Source organism: Pleurodeles waltl, chromosome 10 (genome assembly GCF_031143425.1).
Source record: "Pleurodeles waltl isolate 20211129_DDA chromosome 10, aPleWal1.hap1.20221129, whole genome shotgun sequence".
NCBI lineage: Eukaryota > Metazoa > Chordata > Amphibia > Caudata > Salamandridae > Pleurodeles > Pleurodeles waltl.
Window position 1 is genome coordinate 330,027,526 of NC_090449.1, and position 20,698 is coordinate 330,048,223.

At 47.9% G+C, this 20,698-nt stretch overlaps 9 non-coding genes across 9 annotated transcripts; all 9 read left to right on the plus strand.

Annotated features, from left to right (window-relative positions):
- The first annotated feature begins 1,599 nt into the window (after positions 1-1,599).
- On the plus strand, positions 1,600-1,671 carry TRNAP-UGG (transfer RNA proline (anticodon UGG)). Its single transcript has one exon. It is a non-coding gene; the product is annotated as a tRNA-Pro (tRNA).
- A 444-nt stretch (positions 1,672-2,115) lies between these two features.
- Positions 2,116-2,188, plus strand: TRNAV-UAC (transfer RNA valine (anticodon UAC)). The gene has a single exon. It is a non-coding gene; the product is annotated as a tRNA-Val (tRNA).
- A 2,922-nt stretch (positions 2,189-5,110) lies between these two features.
- Positions 5,111-5,182, plus strand: TRNAP-UGG (transfer RNA proline (anticodon UGG)). The gene has a single exon. It is a non-coding gene; the product is annotated as a tRNA-Pro (tRNA).
- A 444-nt stretch (positions 5,183-5,626) lies between these two features.
- On the plus strand, positions 5,627-5,699 carry TRNAV-UAC (transfer RNA valine (anticodon UAC)). The gene has a single exon. It is a non-coding gene; the product is annotated as a tRNA-Val (tRNA).
- Positions 5,700-8,618: 2,919 nt separating this feature from the next.
- Positions 8,619-8,690, plus strand: TRNAP-UGG (transfer RNA proline (anticodon UGG)). Its single transcript has one exon. It is a non-coding gene; the product is annotated as a tRNA-Pro (tRNA).
- A 3,434-nt stretch (positions 8,691-12,124) lies between these two features.
- TRNAL-UAA (transfer RNA leucine (anticodon UAA)) lies at positions 12,125-12,196 on the plus strand. The gene has a single exon. It is a non-coding gene; the product is annotated as a tRNA-Leu (tRNA).
- Positions 12,197-12,640: 444 nt separating this feature from the next.
- Positions 12,641-12,713, plus strand: TRNAV-UAC (transfer RNA valine (anticodon UAC)). Its single transcript has one exon. It is a non-coding gene; the product is annotated as a tRNA-Val (tRNA).
- Positions 12,714-15,631: 2,918 nt separating this feature from the next.
- On the plus strand, positions 15,632-15,703 carry TRNAP-UGG (transfer RNA proline (anticodon UGG)). Its single transcript has one exon. It is a non-coding gene; the product is annotated as a tRNA-Pro (tRNA).
- A 3,953-nt stretch (positions 15,704-19,656) lies between these two features.
- Positions 19,657-19,729, plus strand: TRNAV-UAC (transfer RNA valine (anticodon UAC)). The gene has a single exon. It is a non-coding gene; the product is annotated as a tRNA-Val (tRNA).
- The last annotated feature ends 969 nt before the right edge of the window (positions 19,730-20,698 follow it).

Genomic DNA, 20,698 nt, shown 5'->3' on the forward strand with positions numbered 1-20,698 from the left:
CCCACAGCTGTTACTTTTCAGTACATCTGAGTGTACGCTTGCTGGCTGACAACGCTGCAATTTTCACACTTACTCCTCGCTTTGTGAGCAACTGCTGATCAAGTATAGAGGCAATCGGGCAAACATATGAGGGGAATTTTGCTCCTTCAGTCAAGCCTTCGTGCTTGTTTCTGTAGTGTAGTGGTTATCATGTTCGCCTAACAAGCGAAAGGTCCCTGGTTTGAGAGTGGGCAGAAACAATGGGCAGTGTCTGCTTTTGTGTTTGCTCCCTAAAAGCTTAGTCTCACTCAGGCATGGCCTTTAAAAACTTGTGACCTGCATAAAACTTGTATTACTATTGCAGGCCGGTAAAAAGTTATCTGCATCTTTGCGTAGTCGTGCATGTGCCTGGTTTCTTATTCTGTTTTTTACTTTTTTTTTTCTTGGCCAATGTTTATTGTGGGGCCTTTAAACCTGTCACCTTGATAGGAACATTGCAAGCGGCAGCATCGACAAGTGCAGACTGAGGAGTCAGACCTAAACACAGACTCAGCTGTCAGGATGGCCGAGTGGTCTAAGGCGGCAGCCTCAAGAGAGCTTGATCTTCAGTTAAGCTAAGCATCCTGGTTTGCTCATGTAGTTGTGGGTTCAAATCCCACTTCTGATAGGTCTATTTTCTGCCCTTAAATCTTCCTCTGCTTGCACAGCCAGCTCCCCACAACACTATCTTTGCAAGCTGCTGTAGCATATGAAAAGAAATCCACCAACCCTCCGGCTGGGCCCTCAATCAGCATTCCATGTATTTCTGGAAGGGGCATCTCAGTCACGACTTCTGTTAGAGCTGCACCTTATCACTGTAACTACCATGCTGGTTTCTACTTAAGCAGTTGATTCCATCGTTTGAAGTGAGGCTCTCCTGCCACTTTTGGGCAGAGAAGGCCCTGCCACTTTTGGGCAGAGAAGGCACTGCCCCTGCAACAACAACAGGCAGACAAGCTCAACCTGGGTTTCCTGGTTAGGTGGGCGGAGCAGAATGGCAATGGTCCCTCCTTGTGACTTGAAATTAACATGAAGAAGACAGAGAGGCAGCTGGGAGTAGGCAGTACCCATGCACCCCTGAACACTGTCTTGCGATTTTCACCCAATTCTGAAATAAGTCGGAAGGAAAGGAGGTGATTTTCCTATCGAAGGCCATTCTGGGAATTCAGCCACCCCGCGTCTCCCAGGTGAGTGTTTCAGGCCTGTGAGGCACTCATATAAATCTCGCCTGATCGAGCACTGAGCGAGCAAGTGTGCTTGAATACAAGAGGCGTGCTCCTCTGGCTCAGGCGCAAGAGATGGCAGGCCCTTCAGTGCTTCTGGTCTGGAAGTCTACGGTGCAAGGGCCCAGGTCCTGCGGAGGCGACAACTACCAGAAAGGGTCTGCTTTTCTCATCAGCGCCACAGTTCAGCTTGCTAGCAGAGGGCTTCTTGACTACCTCTTGCCTTGCTAGAGGCAAAAAAAAAACCCTTGGCACAAAACATCAATTGCTATGGCACGCTTAGAAGGAGAGTCTCCAAGTGGCCCTGCTTTTTCTCAAAGACACTTCAGAAGATGTTTGAAAGGCTTTTGTAGCAGAAGGCTCGTTGGTCTAGGGGTATGATTCTCGCTTTGGGTGTGAGATGTCCCGGGTTCAAATCCCGGACGAGCCTGTGCCTTCATAGATTTGATCTGTTTATAAACAGGAGTATTTCTGCTTTCCACTCTTGTAAGATGCCATGGTGGAATGCATTGCATGCTTTCTACTGGTGTCGAGGCAGTTCGGCATGATGAAGGAGTGTGGGATTTCTTTCTAACTGCTTTTTTGTGTTGGAGCAGCACTTCTCGTTGGAACATGAAATGCACAGTGCTTCTCCAAAGTAATTGCAGGGCTGGTTTTGAAATCACCTCTTGGAATGAAAGTGATCCCAGTTCCTTTCTTCCAAAGGAAGAGATCCTGTCAGAAAGGCTCAGCTTTGAGCGTCATGAATATTGTCCCTTAGTCCTTGCATTCCAGTCCAAAGCATAGCCACATAAAGAAAGCAGGTGTGTCTGTTTCCAATGTAGTGGTTCCAGTCCAATGCATAGCCACATGAAGCAAGTAAGCAAGCATGTCTGTTTCTGTAGTGTAGTGGTTATCATGTTTGCCTTACACGCGAAAGGTCCCTGGTTCGAGGCCAGGCAGAAACAGCAAGTTGCTGTGCTTTATCACATTATTTGCATTTACCACCTCACCTGACAGGTAAATTGAAATTAAAGAGGCTGTGTCTATCCCTCACCATCGTGAGGTACTACGCTCCAAGGGCATCGGTCTCAACTCACCAAGAGAAGACGATACACCTTACGGCAGTCAGTTGCTCCCTTTTTGACCTTTCCATTGAAGCCTGGGCCTACTGTGGTCAAGCCAGCCAAGGAAGGAAGGTATGAGAGCGAAAATGGCTTTCCTACCTTCACCAAGAACATACACCTTGAGAAAAGAAAGGGCCAGACTTACAAGGCCCTATCGCCACCGGCACATAATCTTTAGTGACGCCCCGGTGGCACTATGTACTGTGCCGTATTTACAAGACGCTGTTCAACCACGTTTTGTGGCTTAACACCACCTTGTAAATACGGCCCCTTCACACGCAGCCCTTTCCCTGGAAGGGGCGTGCAATGGGTGTTGCTCTGGGTGGGCCACTGCAACACCATAGCATTTTGATGCTGCTCCAGTTTTACGAGTTTTTGTAAATCTGTGGCAGCGCCAAAATCCAAGCGCCATACAATGGGTGTCGTTATAGTGGAGAAACGAGCAGAAATGTTTTCATTTCTCCTCATTTTTGCTCTTTCTATGTGTGCTGCACGAACATATCGCCACTGAAGATTTCTGTTGTGCAGGAAGGTGTGCCTTCCTGAACAAAAACAATTTCCCCCTCAACGCAGCCATCCTTGTACCATGGCGCAAGGATGGCTGCGTTGGCGCTCGGCAGCTAATTTAGAGCTGGCGCAGGGGGAAGCACAGGGGTGCGCTGTATTCTACTAAATACGGCGCTTCCCTGCATTTTGAAAATGACTGAGTGCGAGGCTGCCAAATTTGGCAGAGCGTCTCACTCAGTCATCCTCTTGTAATTATGGGCCAAAAGGTCTAACGGATAGAGGCTTTTTATGTCATGTTCGATGACGACCATGGAAATGACTCTAGTCATATTGCAGAAGAGAGAACCATGTGCATTTTCTTGCCTTGCGATGTATTCGCCCACTCTCTGCCCTCAACCCTAGGAGCAGGGTCTGAGCAGTGGTGCTTCTGTGCCCTCGCTCGTTGGTGTCCGGGTCCAAATCCCCAACACACCCTTTTTAGCAGAAAACACATAAATTTTACTCAAAATACACAAAGCTTGAAGATTCCTCATTCCACTCAAAGCATTGTTGTGCAAAATATTTTTAGCCTCAGGAGAAAAAAAGGATCACCATGCCTTGGCTTCCTTCCTGCTTGCTTTCAGTGTGCTCTGTGTGATGCTTTCACAGGCTCTGGTTTCAGGCATTTAGGCATCAGATATTTGTCTCTACCCGCAGCTGTTACTTTTCAGTACATCTGAGTGTACGCTTGCTGGCTGACAACGCTGCAATTTTCACACTTACTCCTCGCTTTGTGAGCAACTGCTGATCAAGTATAGAGGCAATCGGGCAAACACATGAGGGGAATTTTGCTCCTTCAGTCAAGCCCTCATGCTTGTTTCTGTAGTGTAGTGGTTATCATGTTCGCCTAACAAGCGAAAGGTCCCTGGTTTGAGACTGGGCAGAAACAATGGGCAGTGTCTGCTTTTGTGTTTCCTCCCTAAAAGCTTAGTCTCACTCAGGTATGGCCTTTAAAAACTTGTGACCTGCATAAAACTTGTATTACTATTGCAGGCCGGTAAAAAGTTATCTGCATCTTTGCGTAGTCGTGCATGTGCCTGGTTTCTTATTCTGTTTTTTACTTTTTTTTTTCTTGGCCATGTTATATTGTGGGGCCTTTAAACCTGTCACCTTGATAGGAACATTGCAAGCGGCAGCATCGACAAGTGCAGACTGAGGAGTCAGACCTAAACACAGACTCAGCTGTCAGGATGGCCGAGTGGTCTAAGGCGGCAGCCTCAAGAGAGCTTGATCTTCAGTTAAGCTAAGCATCCTGGTTTGCTCATGTAGTTGTGGGTTCAAATCCCACTTCTGATAGGTCTATTTTCTGCCCTTAAATCTTCCTCTGCTTGCACAGCCAGCTCCCCACAACACTATCTTTGCAAGCTGCTGTAGCATATGAAAAGAAATCCACCAACCCTCCGGCTGGGCCCTCAATCAGCATTCCATGTATTTCTGGAAGGGGCATCTCAGTCACGACTTCTGTTAGAGCTGCACCTTATCACTGTAACTACCATGCTGGTTTCTACTTAAGCAGTTGATTCCATCGTTTGAAGTGAGGCTCTCCTGCCACTTTTGGGCAGAGAAGGCACTGCCCCTGCAACAACAACAGGCAGACAAGCTCAACCTGGGTTTCCTGGTTAGGTGGGCGGAGCAGAATGGCAATGGTCCCTCCTTGTGACTTGAAATTAACATGAAGAAGACAGAGAGGCAGCTGGCAGTAGGCAGCACCCATGCACCCCTGAACACTGTCTTGCGATTTTCACCCAATTCTGAAATGAGTCGGAAGGAAAGGAGGTGATTTTCCTATCGAAGGCCATTCTGGGAATTCAGCCACCCCGCGTCTCCCAGGTGAGTGTTTCAGGCCTGTGAGGCACTCATATTGATCGAGCACTGAGCGAGCAAGTGTGCTTGAATACAAGAGGCGTGCTCCTCTGGCTCAGGCGCAAGAGATGGCAGGCCCTTCAGTGCTTCTGGTCTGGAAGTCTACAGTGCAAGGGCCCAGGTCCTGCGGAGGCGTACAACTACCAGAAAGGGTCTGCTTTTCTCATCAGCGCCACAGTTCAGCTTGCTAGCAGAGGGCTTCTTGACTACCTCTTGCCTTGCTAGAGGCAAAAAAAAAAAACCCTTGGCACAAAACATCAATTGCTATGGCACGCTTAGAAGGAGAGTCTCCAAGTGGCCCTGCTTTTTCTCAAAGACACTTCAGAAGATGTTTGAAAGGCTTTTGCAGCAGCAGGCTCGTTGGTCTAGTGGTATGATTCTCGCTTTGGGTGTGAGAGGTCCCGGGTTCAAATCCCGGACGAGCCCGTGCCTTCATAGGTTCGATCTGTTTTTAAACAGGAGTATTTCTGCTTTCCACTCTTGTAAGATGCCATGGTGGAATGCATTGCATGCTTTCTACTGGTGTCGAGGCAGTTCGGCATAAGGAAGGAGTGTGGGATTTCTTTCTAACTGCTTTTTTGTGTTGGAGCAGCAGTTCTCGTTGGAACATGAAATGCACAGTGCTTCTCCAAAGTAATTGCAGGGCTGGTTTTGAAATCACCTCTTGGAATGAAAGTGATCCCAGTTCCTTTCTTCCAAAGGAAGAGATCCTGTCAGAAAGGCTCAGCTTTGAGCGTCATGAATATTGTCCCTTAGTCCTTGCATTCCAGTCCAAAGCATAGCCACATAAAGAAAGCAGGTGTGTCTGTTTCCAGTGTAGTGGTTCCAGTCCAATGCATAGCCACATGAAGCAAGTAAGCAAGCATGTCTGTTTCTGTAGTGTAGTGGTTATCACGTTCGCCTTACACGCGAAAGGTCCCTGGTTCGAGGCCAGGCAGAAACAGCAAGTTGCTGTGCTTTATCACATTATTTGCATTTACCACCTCAGCTGACAGGTAAATTGAAATTAAAGAGGCTCTGTCTATCCCTCACCATCGTGAGGTACTACGCTCCAAGGGCATCGGTCTCAACTCACCAAGAGAAGACGATACACCTTACGGCAGTCAGTTGCTCCCTTTTTGACCTTTCCATTGAAGCCTGGGCCTACTGTGGTCAAGCCAGCCAAGGAAGGAAGGTATGAGAGCGAAAATGGCTTTCCTACCTTCACCAAGAACATACAACTTGAGCAAAGAAAGGGCCAGACTTACAAGGCCCTATCGCCACCGGCACATCATCTTTAGTGACGCCCTGATGGCACTATGTACTGTGCCGTATTTACAAGACGCCGTTCAACCACGTTTTGTGACTTAACACCACCTTGTAAATACGGCCCCTTCACACGCAGCCCGTTCCCTGGAAGGGGCGTGCAATGGGTGTTGCTCTGGGAGGGCCACTGCAACACCATAGCATTTTGATGCTGCTCCAGTTTTACGAGTTTTTGTAAATCTGTGGCAGCGCCAAAATCCAAGCGCCATACAATGGGTGTCGTTATAGTGGAGAAACGAGCAGAAATGTTTTCATTTCTCCTCATTTTTGCTCTTTCTATGTGTGCTGCACGAACATATCGCCACTGAAGATTTCTGTTGTGCAGGAAGGTGTGCCTTCCTGAACAAAAACAATTTCCCCCTCAACGCAGCCATCCTTGTACCATGGCGCAAGGATGGCTGCGTTGGCGCTCGGCAGCTAATTTAGAGCTGGCACAGAGGGAAGCACAGGGGTGCGCTGTATTCTACTAAATACGGCGCTTCCCTGCATTTTGAAAATGACTGAGTGCGAGGCTGCCAAATTTGGCAGAGCGTCTCACTCAGTCATCCTCTTGTAATTATGGGCCAAAAGGTCTAAAGGATAGAGGCTTTTTATGTCATGTTCGATGACGACCATGGAAATGACTCTAGTCATATTGCAGAAGAGAGAACCATGTGCATTTTCTTGCCTTGCGATGTATTCGCCCACTCTCTGCCCTCAACCCTAGGAGCAGGGTCTGAGCAGTGGTGCTTCTGTGCCCTCGCTCGTTGGTGTCCGGGTCCAAATCCCCAACACACCCTTTTTAGCAGAAAACACACAAATTTTACTCAAAATACACAAAGCTTGAAGATTCCTCATTCCACTCAAAGCATTGTTGTGCAAAATATTTTTAGCCTCAGGAGAAAAAAAGGATCACCATGCCTTGGCTTCCTTCCTGCTTGCTCTCAGTGTGCTCTGTGTGATGCTTTCACAGGCTCTGGTTTCAGGCATTTAGGCATCAGATATTTGTCTCTACCCGCAGCTGTTACTTTTCAGTACATCTGAGTGTACGCTTGCTGGCTGACAACGCTGCAATTTTCACACTTACTCCTCGCTTTGTGAGCAACTGCTGATCAAGTATAGAGGCAATCGGGCAAACATATGAGGGGAATTTTGCTCCTTCAGTCAAGCCCTCATGCTTGTTTCTGTAGTGTAGTGGTTATCATGTTCGCCTAACAAGCGAAAGGTCCCTGGTTTGAGACTGGGCAGAAACAATGGGCAGTGTCTGCTTTTGTGTTTGCTCCCTAAAAGCTTAGTCTCACTCAGGGATGGCCTTTAAAAACTTGTGACCTGCATAAAACTTGTATTACTATTGCAGGCCGGTAAAAAGTTATCTGCATCTTTGCGTAGTCGTGCATGTGCCTGGTTTCTTATTCTGTTTTTTACTTTTTTTTTTCTTGGCCATGTTATATTGTGGGGCCTTTAAACCTGTCACCTTGATAGGAACATTGCAAGCGGCAGCATCGACAAGTGCAGACTGAGGAGTCAGACCTAAACACAGACTCAGCTGTCAGGATGGCCGAGTGGTCTAAGGCGGCAGCCTCAAGAGAGCTTGATCTACAGTTAAGCTAAGCATCCTGGTTTGCTCATGTAGTTGTGGGTTCAAATCCCACTTCTGATAGGTCTATTTTCTGCCCTTAAATCTTCCTCTGCTTGCACAGCCAGCTCCCCACAACACTATCTTTGCAAGCTGCTGTAGCATATGAAAAGAAATCCACCAACCCTCCGGCTGGGCCCTCAATCAGCATTCCATGTATTTCTGGAAGGGGCATCTCAGTCACGACTTCTGTTAGAGCTGCACCTTATCACTGTAACTACCATGCTGGTTTCTACTTAAGCAGTTGATTCCATCGTTTGAAGTGAGGCTCTCCTGCCACTTTTGGGCAGAGAAGGCACTGCCCCTGCAACAACAACAGGCAGACAAGCTCAACCTGGGTTTCCTGGTTAGGTGGGCGGAGCAGAATGGCAATGGTCCCTCCTTGTGACTTGAAATTAACATGAAGAAGACAGAGAGGCAGCTGGGAGTAGGCAGCACCCATGCACCCCTGAACAATGTCTTGCGATTTTCACCCAATTCTGAAATGAGTCGGGAGGAAAGGAAGTGATTTTCCTATCGAAGGCCATTCTGGGAATTCAGCCACCCCGCGTCTCCCAGGTGAGTGTTTCAGGCCTGTGAGGCACTCATATTGATCGAGCACTGAGCGAGCAAGTGTGCTTGAATACAAGAGGCGTGCTCCTCTGGCTCAGGCGCAAGAGATGGCAGGCCCTTCAGTGCTTCTGGTCTGGAAGTCTACGGTGCAAGGGCCCAGGTCCTGCGGAGGCGTACAACTACCAGAAAGGGTCTGCTTTTCTCATCAGCGCCACAGTTTAGCTTGCTAGCAGAGGGCTTCTTGACTACCTCTTGCCTTGCTAGAGGCAAAAAAAAACCCTTGGCACAAAACATCAATTGCTATGGCACGCTTAGAAGGAGAGTCTCCAAGTGGCCCTGCTTTTTCTCAAAGACACTTCAGAAGATGTTTGAAAGGCTTTTGCAGCAGAAGGCTCGTTGGTCTAGGGGTATGATTCTCGCTTTGGGTGTGAGAGGTCCCGGGTTCAAATCCCGGACGAGCCCGTGCCTTCATAGGTTCGATCTGTTTATAAACAGGAGTATTTCTGCTTTCCACTCTTGTAAGATGCCATGGTGGAATGCATTGCATGCTTTCTACTGGTGTCGAGGCAGTTCGGCATGAGGAAGGAGTGTGGGATTTCTTTCTAACTGCTTTTTTGTGTTGGAGCAGCACTTCTCGTTGGAACATGAAATGCACAGTGCTTCTCCAAAGTAATTGCAGGGCTGGTTTTGAAATCACCTCTTGGAATGAAAGTGATCCCAGTTCTTTTCTTCCAAAGGAAGAGATCCTGTCAGAAAGGCTCAGCTTTGAGCGTCATGAATATTGTCCCTTAGTCCTTGCATTCCAGTCCAAAGCATAGCCAAATAAAGAAAGCAGGTGTGTCTGTTTCCAGTGTAGTGGTTCCAGTCCAATGCATAGCCACATGAAGCAAGTAAGCAAGCATGTCTGTTTCTGTAGTGTAGTGGTTATCATGTTTGCCTTACACGCGAAAGGTCCCTGCTTCGAGGCCAGGCAGAAACAGCAAGTTGCTGTGCTTTATCACATTATTTGCATTTACCACCTCACCTGACAGGTAAATTGAAATTAAAGAGGCTGTGTCTATCCCTCACCATCGTGAGGTACTACGCTCCAAGGGCATCGGTCACAACTCACCAAGAGAAGACGATACACCTTACGGCAGTCAGTTGCTCCCTTTTTGACCTTTCCATTGAAGCCTGGGCCTACTGTGGTCAAGCCAGCCAAGGAAGGAAGGTATGAGAGCGAAAATGGCTTTCCTACCTTCACCAAGAACATACACCTTGAGAAAAGAAAGGGCCAGACTTACAAGCCCCTATCGCCACCGGCACATCATCTTTAGTGACGCCCCGGTGGCACTATGTACTGTGCCGTATTTACAAGACGCTGTTCAACCACGTTTTGTGGCTTAACACCACCTTGTAAATACGGCCCCTTCACACGCAGCCCTTTCCCTGGAAGGGGCGTGCAATGGGTGTTGCTCTGGGTGGGCCACTGCAACACCATAGCATTTTGATGCTGCTCCAGTTTTACGAGTTTTTGTAAATCTGTGGCAGCGCCAAAATCCAAGCGCCATACAATGGGTGTCGTTATAGTGGAGAAACGAGCAGAAATGTTTTCATTTCTCCTCATTTTTGCTCTTTCTATGTGTGCTGCACGAACATATCGCCACTGAAGATTTCTGTTGTGCAGGAAGGTGTGCCTTCCTGAACAAAAACAATTTCCCCCTCAACGCAGCCATCCTTGTACCATGGCGCAAGGATGGCTGCGTTGGCGCTCGGCAGCTAATTTAGAGCTGGCGCAGAGGGAAGCACAGGGGTGCGCTGTATTCTACTAAATACGGCGCTTCCCTGCATTTTGAAAATGACTGAGTGCGAGGCTGCCAAATTTGGCAGAGCGTCTCACTCAGTCATCCTCTTGTAATTATGGGCCAAAAGGTCTAAAGGATAGAGGCTTTTTATGTCATGTTCGATGACGAACATGGAAATGACTCTAGTCATATTGCAGAAGAGAGAACCATGTGCATTTTCTTGCCTTGCGATGTATTCGCCCACTCTCTGCCCTCAACCCTATGAGCAGGGTCTGAGCAGTGGTGCTTCTGTGCCCTCGCTCGTTGGTGTCCGGGTCCAAATCCCCAACACACCCTTTTTAGCAGAAAACACACAAATTTTACTCAAAATACACAAAGCTTGAAGATTCCTCATTCCACTCAAAGCATTGTTGTGCAAAATATTTTTAGCCTCAGGAGAAAAAAAGGATCACCATGCCTTGGCTTCCTTCCTGCTTGCTTTCAGTGTGCTCTGTGTGATGCTTTCACAGGCTCTGGTTTCAGGCATTTAGGCATCAGATATTTGTCTCTACCCGCAGCTGTTACTTTTCAGTACATCTGAGTGTACGCTTGCTGGCTGACAACGCTGCAATTTTCACACTTACTCCTCGCTTTGTGAGCAACTGCTGATCAAGTATAGAGGCAATCGGGCAAACATATGAGGGGAATTTTGGTCCTTCAGTCAAGCGCTCATGCGTGTTTCTGTAGTGTAGTGGTTATCATGTTCGCCTAACAAGCGAAAGGTCCCTGGTTTGAGAATGGGCAGTGTCTGCTTTTGTGTTTGCTGCCTAAAAGCTTAGTCTCACTCAGGGATGGCCTTTAAAAACTTGTGACCTGCATAAAACTTGTATTACTATTGCAGGCCGGTAAAAAGTTATCTGCATCTTTGCGTAGTCGTGCATGTGCCTGGTTTCTTATTCTGTTTTTTACTTTTTTTTTTCTTGGCCATGTTATATTGTGGGGCCTTTAAACCTGTCACCTTGATAGGAACATTGCAAGCGGCAGCATCGACAAGTGCAGACTGAGGAGTCAGACCTAAACACAGACTCAGCTGTCAGGATGGCCGAGTGGTCTAAGGCGGCAGCCTCAAGAGAGCTTGATCTTCACTTAAGCTAAGCATCCTTGTTTGCTCATGTAGTTGTGGGTTCAAATCCCACTTCTGATAGGTCTATTTTCTGCCCTTAAATCTGCCTCTGCTTGCACAGCCAGCTCCCCACAACACTATCTTTGCAAGCTGCTGTAGCATATGAAAAGAAATCCACCAACCCTCCGGCTGGGCCCTCAATCAGCATTCCATGTATTTCTGGAAGGGGCATCTCAGTCACGACTTCTGTTAGAGCTGCACCTTATCACTGTAACTACCATGCTGGTTTCTACTTAAGCAGTTGATTCCATCGTTTGAAGTGAGGCTCTCCTGCCACTTTTGGGCAGAGAAGGCACTGCCCCTGCAACAACAACAGGCAGACAAGCTCAACCTGGGTTTCCTGGTTAGGTGGGCGGAGCAGAATGGCAATGGTCCCTCCTTGTGACTTGAAATTAACATGAAGAAGACAGAGAGGCAGCTGGGAGTAGGCAGTACCCATGCACCCCTGAACACTGTCTTGCGATTTTCACCCAATTCTGAAATGAGTCGGGAGGAAAGGAGGTGATTTTCCTATCGAAGGCCATTCTGGGAATTCAGCCACCCCGCGTCTCCCAGGTGAGTGTTTCAGGCCTGTGAGGCACTCATATAAATCTCGCCTGATCGAGCCCTGAGCGAGCAAGTGTGCTTGAATACAAGAGGCGTGCTCCTCTGGCTCAGGCGCAAGAGATGGCAGGCCCTTCAGTGCTTCTGGTCTGGAAGTCTACGGTGCAAGGGCCGAGGTCCTGCGGAGGCGTACAACTACCAGAAAGGGTCTGCTTTTCTCATCAGCGCCACAGTTCAGCTTGCTAGCAGAGGGCTTCTTGACTACCTCTTGCCTTGCTAGAGGCAAAAAAAAAACCCTTGGCACAAAACATCAATTGCTATGGCACGCTTAGAAGGAGAGTCTCCAAGTGGCCCTGCTTTTTCTCAAAGACACTTCAGAAGATGTTTGAAAGACTTTTGCAGCAGCAGGCTCATTGGTCTAGGGGTATGATTCTCGCTTTAAGTGTGAGAGGTCCCGGGTTCAAATCCCGGACGAGCCCGTGCCTTCATAGGTTCGATCTGTTTTTAAACAGGAGTATTTCTGCTTTCTACTCTTGGAAGATGCCATGGTGGAATGCATTGCATGCTTTCTACTGGTGTCGAGGCAGTTCGGCATGATGAAGGAGTGCGGGATTTCTTTCTAATTGCTTTTTTGTGTTGGAGCAGCACTTCTCGTTGGAACATGAAATGCACAGTGCTTCTCCAAAGTAATTGCAGGGCTGGTTTTGAAATCACCTCTTGGAATGAAAGTGATCCCAGTTCCTTTCTTCCAAAGGAAGAGATCCTGTCAGAAAGGCTCAGCTTTGAGCGTCATGAATATTGTCCCTTAGTCCTTGCATTCCAGTCCAAAGCATAGCCACATAAAGAAAGCAGGTGTGTCTGTTTCCAGTGTAGTGGTTCCAGTCCAATGCATAGCCACATGAAGCAAGTAAGCAAGCATGTCTGTTTCTGTAGTGTAGTGGTTATCACGTTCGCCTTACACGCGAAAGGTCCCTGGTTCGAGGCCAGCCAGAAACAGCAAGTTGCTGTGCTTTATCACATTATTTGCATTTACCACCTCACCTGACAGGTAAATTGAAATTAAAGAGGCTGTGTCTATCCCTCACCATCGTGAGGTACTACGCTCCAAGGGCATCGGTCTCAACTCACCAAGAGAAGACGATACACCTTACGGCAGTCAGTTGCTCCCCTTTTGACCTTTCCATTGAAGCCTGGGCCTACTGTGGTCAAGCCAGCCAAGGAAGGAAGGTATGAGAGCGAAAATGGCTTTCCTACCTTCACCAAGAACATACACCTTGAGCAAAGAAAGGGCCAGACTTACAAGGCCCTATCGCCACCGGCACATCATCTTTAGTGACGCCCCGATGACACTATGTACTGTGCCGTATTTACAAGACGCCGTTCAACCACGTTTTGTGACTTAACACCACCTTGTAAATACGGCCCCTTCACACGCAGCCCGTTCCCTGGAAGGGGCGTGCAATGGGTGTTGCTCTGGGTGGGCCACTGCAACACCATAGCATTTTGATGCTGCTCCAGTTTTACGAGTTTTTGTAAATCTGTGGCAGCGCCAAAATCCAAGCGCCATACAATGGGTGTCGTTATAGTGGAGAAACGAGCAGAAATGTTTTCATTTCTCCTCATTTTTGCTCTTTCTATGTGTGCTGCACGAACATATCGCCACTGAAGATTTCTGTTGTCCAGGAAGGTGTGCCTTCCTGAACAAAAACAATTTCCCCCTCAACGCAGCCATCCTTGTACCATGGCGCAAGGATGGCTGCGTTGGCGCTCGGCAGCTAATTTAGAGCTGGCGCAGAGGGAAGCACAGGGGTGCGCTGTATTCTACTAAATACGGCGCTTCCCTGCATTTTGAAAATAACTGAGTGCGAGGCTGCCAAATTTGGCAGAGCGTCTCACTCAGTCATCCTCTTGTAATTATGGGCCAAAAGGTCTAAAGGATAGAGGCTTTTTATGTCATGTTCGATGACGACCATGGAAATGACTCTAGTCATATTGCAGAAGAGAGAACCATGTGCATTTTCTTGCCTTGCGATGTATTCGCCCACTCTCTGCCCTCAACCCTAGAAGCAGGGTCTGAGCAGTGGTGCTTCTGTGCCCTCGCTCGTTGGTGTCCGGGTCCAAATCCCCAACACACCCTTTTTAGCAGAAAACACACAAATTTTACTCAAAATACACAAAGCTTGAAGATTCCTCATTCCACTCAAAGCATTGTTGTGCAAAATATTTTTAGCCTCAGGAGAAAAAAAGGATCACCATGCCTTGGCTTCCTTCCTGCTTGCTTTCAGTGTGCTCTGTGTGATGCTTTCACAGGCTCTGGTTTCAGGCATTTAGGCATCAGATATTTGTCTCTACCCGCAGCTGTTACTTTTCAGTACATCTGAGTGTACGCTTGCTGGCTGACAACGCTGCAATTTTCACACTTACTCCTCGCTTTGTGAGCAACTGCTGATCAAGTATAGAGGCAATCGGGCAAACATATGAGGGGAATTTTGCTCCTTCAGTCAAGCCCTCATGCTTGTTTCTGTAGTGTAGTGGTTATCATGTTCGCCTAACAAGCGAAAGGTCCCTGGTTTGAGACTGGGCAGAAACAATGGGCAGTGTTTGCTCCCTAAAAGCTTAGTCTCACTCAGGGATGGCCTTTAATAACTTGTTACCTGCATAAAACTTGTATTACTATTGCAGGCCGGTAAAAAGTTATCTGCATCTTTGCGTAGTCGTGCATGTGCCTGGTTTCTTATTCTGTTTTTAACTTTTTTTTTTCTTGGCCATGTTATATTGTGGGGCCTTTAAACCTGTCACCTTGATAGGAACATTGCAAGCGGCAGCATCGACAAGTGCAGACTGAGGAGTCAGACCTAAACACAGACTCAGCTGTCAGGATGGCCGAGTGGTCTAAGGCGGCAGCCTCAAGAGAGCTTGATCTTCAGTTAAGCTAAGCATCCTGGTTTGCTCATGTAGTTGTGGGTTCAAATCCCACTTCTGATAGGTCTATTTTCTGCCCTTAAATCTTCCTCTGCTTGCACAGCCAGCTCCCCACAACACTATCTTTGCAAGCTGCTGTAGCATATGAAAAGAAATCCACCAACCCTCCGGCTGGGCCCTCAATCAGCATTCCATGTATTTCTGGAAGGGGCATCTCAGTCACGACTTCTGTTAGAGCTGCACCTTATCACTGTAACTACCATGCTGGTTTCTACTTAAGCAGTTGATTCCATCGTTTGAAGTGAGGCTCTCCTGCCACTTTTGGGCAGAGAAGGCACTGCCCCTGCAACAACAACAGGCAGACAAGCTCAACCTGGGTTTCCTGGTTAGGTGGGCGGAGCAGAATGGCAATGGTCCCTCCTTGTGACTTGAAATTAACATGAAGAAGACAGAGAGGCAGCTGGGAGTAGGCAGTACCCATGCACCCCTGAACACTGTCTTGCGATTTTCACCCAATTCTGAAATGAGTCGGGAGGAAAGGAGGTGATTTTCCTATCGAAGGCCATTCTGGGAATTCAGCCACCCCGCGTCTCCCAGGTGAGTGTTTCAGGCCTGTGAGGCACTCATATAAATCGAGCCTGATCGAGCACTGAGCGAGCAAGTGTGCTTGAATACAAGAGGCGTGCTTCTCTGGCTCAGGCGCAAGAGATGGCAGGCCCTTCAGTGCTTCTGGTCTGGAAGTCTACGGTGCAAGGGCCCAGGTCCTGCGGAGGCGTACAACTACCAGAAAGGGTCTGCTTTTCTCATCAGCGCCACAGTTCAGCTTGCTAGCAGAGGTCTTCTTGACTACCTCTTGCCTTGCTAGAGGCAAAAAAAAAACCCTTGGCACAAAACATCAATTGCTATGGCACGCTTAGAAGGAGAGTCTCCAAGTGGCCCTGCTTTTTCTCAAAGACACTTCAGAAGATGTTTGAAAGGCTTTTGCAGCAGCAGGCTCGTTGGTCTAGGGGTATGAGTCTCGCTTTGGGTGTGAGAGGTCCCGGGTTCAAATCCCGGACGAGCCTGTGCCTTTATAGGTTCGATCTGTTTTTAAACAGGAGTATTTCTGCTTTCCACTCTTGTAAGATGCCATGGTGGAATGCATTGCATGCTTTCTACTGTTGTCGAGGCAGTTCGGCATGATGAAGGAGTGCGGGATTTCTTTCTAACTGCTTTTTTGTGTTGGAGCAGCACTTCTCGTTGGAACATGAAATGCACAGTGCTTCTCCAAAGTAATTGCAGGGCTGGTTTTGAAATCACCTCTTGGAATGAAAGTGATCCCAGTTCCTTTCTTCCAAAGGAAGAGATCCTGTCAGAAAGGCTCAGCTTTGGGCGTCATGAATATTGTCCCTTAGTCCTTGCATTCCAGTCCAAAGCATAGCCACATAAAGAAAGCAGGTGTGTCTGTTTCCAGTGTAGTGGTTCCAGTCCAATGCATAGCCACATGAAGCAATTAAGGAAGCATGTCTGTTTCTGTAGTGTAGTGGTTATCACGTTCGCCTTACACGCGAAAGGTCCTTGGTTCGAGGCCAGGCAAAAACAGCAAGTTGCTGTGCTTTATCACATTATTTGCATTTACCACCTCACCTGACAGGTAAATTGAAATTAAAGAGGCTGTGTCTATCCCTCACCATCGTGAGGTACTACGCTCCAAGGGCATCGGTCTCAACTCACCAAGAGAAGACGATACACCTTACGGCAGTCAGTTGCTCCCTTTTTGACCTTTCCATTGAAGCCTGGGCCTACTGTGGTCAAGCCAGCCAAGGAAGGAAGGTATGAGAGCGAAAATGGCTTTCCTACCTTCACCAAGAACATACACCTTGAGAAAAGAAAGGGCCAGACTTACAAGGCCCTATCGCCACCGGCACATCATCTTTAGTGACGCCCCGGTGGCACTATGTACTGTGCCGTATTTACAAGACGCCGTTCAACCACGTTTTGTGGCTTAACACCACCTTGTAAATACGGCCCCTTCATACGCAGCCCGTTCCCTGGAAGGGGCGTGCAATGGGTGTTGCTCTGGGTGGGCCACTGCAACACCATAGCATTTTGATGCTGCTCCAGTTTTACGAGTTTTTGTAAATCTGTGGCAGCGCCAAAATCCAAGCGCCATACAATGGGTGTCGTTATAGTGGAGAAACAAGCAGAAATGTTTTCATTTCTCCTCATTTTTGCTCTTTCTATGTGTGATGCACGAACATATCGCCACTGAAGATTTCTGTTGTGCAGGAAGGTGTGCCTTCCTGAACAAAAACAATTTCCCCCTCAACGCAGCCATCCTTGTACCATGGCGCAAGGATGGCTGCGTTTGCGTTCGGCAGCTAATTTAGAGCTGGCGCAGAGGGAAGCACAGGGGTGCGCTGTATTCTACTAAATACGGCGCTTCCCTGCATTTTGAAAATGACTGAGTGCGAGGCTGCCAAATTTGGCAGAGCGTCTCACTCAGTCATCCTCTTGTAATTATGGGCCAAAAGGTCTAAAGGATAGAGGCTTTTTATGTCATGTTCGATGACGACCATGGAAATGACTCTAGTCATATTGCAGAAGAGAGAACCATGTGCATTTTCTTGCCTTGCGATGTATTCGCCCACTCTCTGCCCTCAACCCTAGGAGCAGGGTCTGAGCAGTGGTGCTTCTGTGCCCTCGCTCGTTGGTGTCCGGGTCCAAATCCCCAACACACCCTTTTTAGCAGAAAACACACAAATTTTACTCAAAATACACAAAGCTTGAAGATTCCTCATTCCACTCAAAGCATTGTTGTGCAAAATATTTTTAGCCTCAGGAGAAAAAAATGATCACCATGCCTTGGCTTCCTTCCTGCTTGCTTTCAGTGTGCTCTGTGTGATGCTTTCACAGGCTCTGGTTTCAGGCATTTAGGCATCAGATATTTGTCTCTACCCGCAGCTGTTACTTTTCAGTACATCTGAGTGTACGCTTGCTGGCTGACAACGCTGCAATTTTCACACTTACTCCTCGCTTTGTGAGCAACTGCTGATCAAGTATAGAGGCAATCGGGCAAACATATGAGGGGAATTTTGCTCCTTCAGTCAAGCCCTCATGCTTGTTTCTGTAGTGTAGTGGTTATCATGTTCGCCTAACAAGCGAAAGGTCCCTGGTTTAAGACTGGGCAGAAACAATGGGCAGTGTCTGCTTTTGTGTTTGCTCCCTAAAAGCTTAGTCTCACTCAGGGATGGCCTTTAAAAACTTGTGACCTGCATAAAACTTGTATTACTATTGCAGGCCGGTAAAAGGTTATCTGCATCTTTGCGTAGTCGTGCATGTGCCTGGTTTCTTATTCTGTTTTTTACTTTTTTTTTTCTTGGCCATGTTATATTGTGGGGCCTTTAAACCTGTCACCTTGATAGGAACATTGCAAGCGGCAGCATCGACAAGTGCAGACTGAGGAGTCAGACCTAAACACAGACTCAGCTGTCAGGATGGCTGAGTGGTCTAAGGCGGCAGCCTCAAAAGAGCTTGATCTTCAGTTAAGCTAAGCATCCTGGTTTGCTCATGTAGTTGTGGGTTCAAATCCCACTTCTGATAGGTCTATTTTCTGCCCTTAAATCTTCCTCTGCTTGCACAGCCAGCTCCCCACAACACTATCTTTGCAAGCTGCTGTAGCATATGAAAAGAAATCCACCAACCCTCTGGCTGGGCCCTCAATCAGCATTCCATGTATTTCTGGAAGGGGCATCTCAGTCACGACTTCTGTTAGAGCTGCACCTTATCACTGTAACTACCATGCTGGTTTCTACTTAAGCAGTTGATTCCATCGTTTGAAGTGAGGCTCTCCTGCCACTTTTGGGCAGAGAAGGCACTGCCCCTGCAACAACAACAGGCAGACAAGCTCAACCTGGGTTTCCTGGTTAGGTGGGCGGAGCAGAATGGCAATGGTCCCTCCTTGTGACTTGAAATTAACATGAAGAAGACAGAGAGGCAGCTGGGAGTAGGCAGTACCCATGCACCCCTGAACACTGTCTTGCGATTTTCACCCAATTCTGAAATGAGTCGGGAGGAAAGGAGGTGATTTTCCTATCGAAGGCCATTCTGGGAATTCAGCCACCCCGCGTCTCCCAGGTGAGTGTTTCAGGCCTGTGAGGCACTCATATTGATCGAGCACTGAGCAAGCAAGTGTGCTTGAATACAAGAGGCGTGCTCCTCTGGCTCAGGCGCAAGAGATGGCAGGCCCTTCAGTGCTTCTGGTCTGGAAGTCTACGGTGCAAGGGCCCAGGTCCTGCGGAGGCGTACAACTACCAGAAAGGGTCTGCTTTTCTCATCAGCGCCACAGTTCAGCTTGCTAGCAGAGGGCTTCTTGACTACCTCTTGCCTTGCTAGAGGCAAAAAAAAAACCCTTGGCACAAAACATCAATTGCTATGGCACGCTTAGAAGGAGAGTCTCCAAGTGGCCCTGCTTTTTCTCAAAGACACTTCAGAAGATGTTTGAAAGGCTTTTGCAGCAGAAGGCTCGTTGGTCTAGGGGAATGATTTTCGCTTTGGGTGTGAGAGGTCCCGGGTTCAAATACCGGACGAGCCCGTGCCTTCATAGATTCGATCTGTTTATAAACAGGAGTATTTCTGCTTTCCACTCTTGTAAGATGCCATGGTGGAATGCATTGCATGCTTTCTACTGGTGTCGAGGCAGTTCGGCATGATGAAGGAGTGTGGGATTTCTTTCTAACTGCTTTTTTGTGTTGGAGCAGCACTTCTCGTTGGAACATGAAATGCACAGTGCTTCTCCAAAGTAATTGCAGGGCTGGTTTTGAAATCACCTCTTGGAATGAAAGTGATCCCAGTTCCTTTCTTCCAAAGGAAGAGATCCTGTCAGAAAGGCTCAGCTTTGAGCGTCATGAATATTGTCCCTTAGTCCTTGCATTCCAGTCCAAAGCATAGCCACATAAAGAAAGCAGGTGTGTCTGTTTCAAGTGTAGTGGTTCCAGTCCAATGCATAGCCACATGAAGCAAGTAAGCAAGCATGTCTGTTTCTGTAGTGTAGTGGTTATCATGTTTGCCTTACACGCGAAAGGTCCCTGGTTCGAGGCCAGGCAGAAACAGCAAGTTGCTGTGCTTTATCACATTATTTGCATTTACCACCTCACCTGACAGGTAAATTGAAATTAAAGAGGCTGTGTCTATCCCTCACCATCGTGAGGTACTACGCTCCAAGGGCATCGGTCTCAACTCACCAAGAGAAGACGATACACCTTACGGCAGTCAGTTGCTCGCTTTTTGACCTTTCCATTGAAGCCTGGGCCTACTGTGGTCAAGCCAGCCAAGGAAGGAAGGTATGAGAGCGAAAATGGCTTTCCTACCTTCACCAAGAACATACACCTTGAGAAAAGAAAGGGCCAGACTTACAAGGCCCTATCGCCACCGGCACATCATCTTTAGTGACGCCCCGGTGGCACTATGTACTGTGCCGTATTTACAAGACGCTGTTCAACCACGTTTTGTGGCTTAACACCACCTTGTAAATACGGCCCCTTCACACGCAGCCCTTTCCCTGGAAGGGGCGTGCAATGGGTGTTGCTCTGGGTGGGCCACTGCAACACCATAGCATTTTGATGCTGCTCCAGTTTTACGAGTTTTTGTAAATCTGTGGCAGCGCCAAAATCCAAGCGCCATACAATGGGTGTCGTTATAGTGGAGAAACAACCAGAAATGTTTTCATTTCTCCTCATTTTTGCTCTTTCTATGTGTGCTGCACGAACATATCGCCACTGAAGATTTCTGTTGTGCAGGAAGGTGTGCCTTCCTGAACAAAAACAATTTCCCCCTCAACGCAGCCATCCTTGTACCATGGCGCAAGGATGGCTGCGTTGGCGCTCGGCAGCTAATTTAGAGCTGGCGCAGAGGGAAGCACAGGGGTGCGCTGTATTCTACTAAATACGGCGCTTCCCTGCATTTTGAAAATGACTGAGTGCGAGGCTGCCAAATTTGGCAGAGCGTCTCACTCAGTCATCCTCTTGTAATTATGGGCCAAAAGGTCTAAAGGATAGAGGCTTTTTATGTCATGTTCGATG